A 3,403-nucleotide genomic window follows, 5' to 3' on the forward strand; every position below is an offset into this window, starting at 1 on the left:
GGCCGCAGCATCCCCGCGGCCGGACAGCACCGCCACGAGTGCCCGGCCGAGTGACCACAGCATCCTGGGGAGGTGAGGAAATAGGTGAAGGTCATTCCCCACGCTGACAGGCTCTGGTGGATGGCTGAGGAGAGATAACAAACCATCGGGGTCACCCCCGATAAGGGATGAAAAAGCTTCAGAGGCGAGGAATAATTACGTGTGAAGGGCAATGTTTTCCTCCCAATGACAAGCTCCTCATCAGAGCCCTCCAGAGCCCAGGATGCTGCACTGAGGGACCAACCACGGCTGGGCAGCACTGGGTTGTGTCTCTGCGGGGTGAGAGCTGGGCGGGAGAATCCTTCCCTGCAGCCCAGATGGTCCCTTCCCAGTTCAAACCAGTGCAAGGAGCAGAAAGGAGGGGCGTTCTCCTTATGGCAATTCCATAGGTTGATCCCAGCCCCACTGGTCACCTGTGGATGAGCTCTGGGATGCTCAGGAGGCGATGCTGGGCTGTGCTCAGGTGGGAGCAGCTTGTTCAGTCAGCCCAGAGCCCCCAGCAGAGGAAATGGAAAAGCCACCGTGGCTCAGGACCAGAGAAGCGTCTACACCAAACCACCAGGTTGATGGAGACCAGAAAGACAAATCACAGTATCCAGGAGGTGACAAAGCAGGGGGACCAGGTGACCCTCCCCAGTGGGGGCACAGACCTGTCCCCCTCCTCTGTTCCCCAAAGCACAGCCCTGCTGACGGAAGTCAGCACCTCGCCGAGGAAACACTCGCTGGAAGCTTTTCACACCTGGTTTAGCCTTTTGAAGTTTCACACCAGTGAAGAGCTGTGACCTCAGGAGGGGAGGGTATCAGCTATATTTCCCAAATATCAGCAAATTGTGTGAGAGAAAGAGATATGCTAAGGGGGCAGGCTGCTCAAACCATTACCATCCTTCTTAGTACCACTTAGCTGAACCGTTAAAAAGATCCAGGGCTCCCAAAGACAATTAAGCTCAAGGGAAGCCATAAATCTCAATAAACATCAAGCCAAGTTTTCTTCACTGCTTGAAACAACAGATATAATTTCATTGGTTACTGAGCTCATGCTCCCAAAGGGATTTCAGATAAAAAGCCACTTATTCAAAACACCAAACCCAGGCTTCTCCTGTCTCTCAGGCTACCGAGGGGTCAGATTTCCCAGCATGGGAACAAGTGCCCCGCGGTCTGCAGAGGTGGAGCCTGGCTGCAGCAAACCTTTGCAGATTTATGATGTCTGTGGCACGGCGCTGTGACCTGCCACCAAGGTCAGGCACCTGCCTGGGGAGGTGGCCCATCCCAACGGGAGGCAGCCATGGGGCAGGAGGGGACCTGGATGCTGGACACAGCCCTCCATCCTCTGCTGAGCTTGGCAGGACACAGAGCTGGTGGAGTTGGACTCCTGCTCTAGGAGCCCAGGGACCAAGGCCACGCATGGCCAAGGTTGGGGGGAGTGTTTTCTGTATCTCCAAGCTGGCTGGCACCCCTGCCTCGTTATCTCTGGAGTACTTGAGGAGCCCAAATGGGCAGCACAGAGCACATCAGCTCTGCTGGCTGCCCCAGGAGCCTCCTGGCACTTTGCCCTTGCGCCGCTTATCCAGCTCACAACCAGCCTCTCTCATCCATGTGCTTTCCACTGGGGAGATCAGAGTGAAAGCCATGCCAAGGCAGCACATGCCAGCCTCAAGTCCTCACTCCAGGGTTTTTTCCTGGCAGGTTCTGTGCTCAGCGGGGCTGGGGCCATGGTTTTGACAGCTCTCTGCAAGGTCGTTCCATTCGCCAAGCACTGCTTCCCTGCACTTTGATTTAAGTTCTGGCATGCTTCTTGTATTGATTTCTCTCAGATGTATTTTATGGGGAATAAGCACTCAAACCAGGAGGCCAAGACCTCCTGCATTGTGCTCGGCATAGTAATGGATGAGCTCCTTCTCACACTCCCTCCCTCTCCTTGTCCCCAGTTCTCTCGCCTTTTATTTAATCCACTCGCAAATGCACCGGGGTGAAGAATGGCAAATGCACAAACATGTGAGGTGTCCCTGCTTTGGATGCTTCCCTGGGTGAGCCAAGCAGGGATGGCTTTGGGATGAGAGCAGAAAGACTTCTTCCAGTTTTTATCAGGAGTTTCAGCTGCAGAAGCATTTCCGGGGTTGAGACTGTCTGCAGGGTCTCTGTGACCACTGGGCAGCGGTCGAAAGCCTCAGGAAGAATAAAGAATTCAGCCTTGTCATTATTTAGTACCTAAAAGCTGCAGGTGGTAGAACCAACTCAAACCTCAACTTTTCTCCCCAGGAGAAACCATCTTTACAACCAGAAATGCCTCGAGCAAGCATGTCCTCATATCTGCTCTGTTGTCTGTGCAGTTTATCCAGGGCCAGACGTATCCAAACTTCCCAGGGAAGGCTTTTCTGCCAGCTGAAAATCTCCTGACCTCAGCAGAGGTGGAGACACATGGGGTCCTGAGGGACAGCCTGAGCAATCCAGGTTTCCAGCCCAGTGGTTTATCAGCATCCAAGATGTGCGCTCTGGGTTTGCTGCATCCAGCACTGCTGGAGGTGACCTTGGCAGTGCTGGTGTCCTGGTTAAACCCCAGCCTTCGGAGAGACCTAAAAATCACCACCAGAAACAGCAGAACATTTCAAGGGACAAACCCTCAGCAGACTCAAGGGATGGGTTTTCCCCGTTTTAGTACACCAACTGTCTGCCATCCCTGTGGCCAGCATCAGGTTTCCCAAAATCCTGAATCCAGGCTGCTGAAATGACGACACTGCTGTAAAAATGAGGACTCCAAAACTCCCATTCAATATATTTTCCTCTGATAACACAAACCCAAGGAGTCAGGATTTGGAAGGCAGCCCTCATTCTGTCCACGGGAGGAATAAAAACATGGTTATTGTTTTTCTCAGTGAACTGCAAAGCCTGTTTTTAAGTGAAACCTGAGCTTCCCATCTCATCACGTGCTTCCAGGAGCTCGAGCTTTCGGAAGACCAAATACTTCGAAACTCTGGATAAGACCATTAGAGTTGCTTAATTTCCTTTATGCCCATCTGTTTCAGTTCAGCTCAGTTGCTTCTGTCCCAGACAAGACATTTGGCTCTTCTAAATAAATCTTATAGTCCATTTGGATTAAAGACTTTCTGATGCAGCCTCTGAATATAATCCCTCTGATTTGCATCTCAAAGAAATCGAGTTAAAACCGAGTAAGAACCATACACGGAGTGCTTGGAATTGCTGGAGTATGCGAAGCCCTCACGAGGTCCCATATGGATAATGGTGCTTTTGTTTGGAATTTATCATGAACTCCTGCGTTGCCCTGGCTGTGGTCGCACCAGGCACGCTCCAGGGCTTTCGAGGCAGACAGAGTGAAAACATAATTGCCTGGTTTTGCTGTTGTCCAGGG

This window comes from Corvus brachyrhynchos, unplaced genomic scaffold, assembly GCF_000691975.1.
Source record: "Corvus brachyrhynchos isolate BGI_N302 unplaced genomic scaffold, ASM69197v1 scaffold59, whole genome shotgun sequence".
Classification (NCBI taxonomy): domain Eukaryota; kingdom Metazoa; phylum Chordata; class Aves; order Passeriformes; family Corvidae; genus Corvus; species Corvus brachyrhynchos.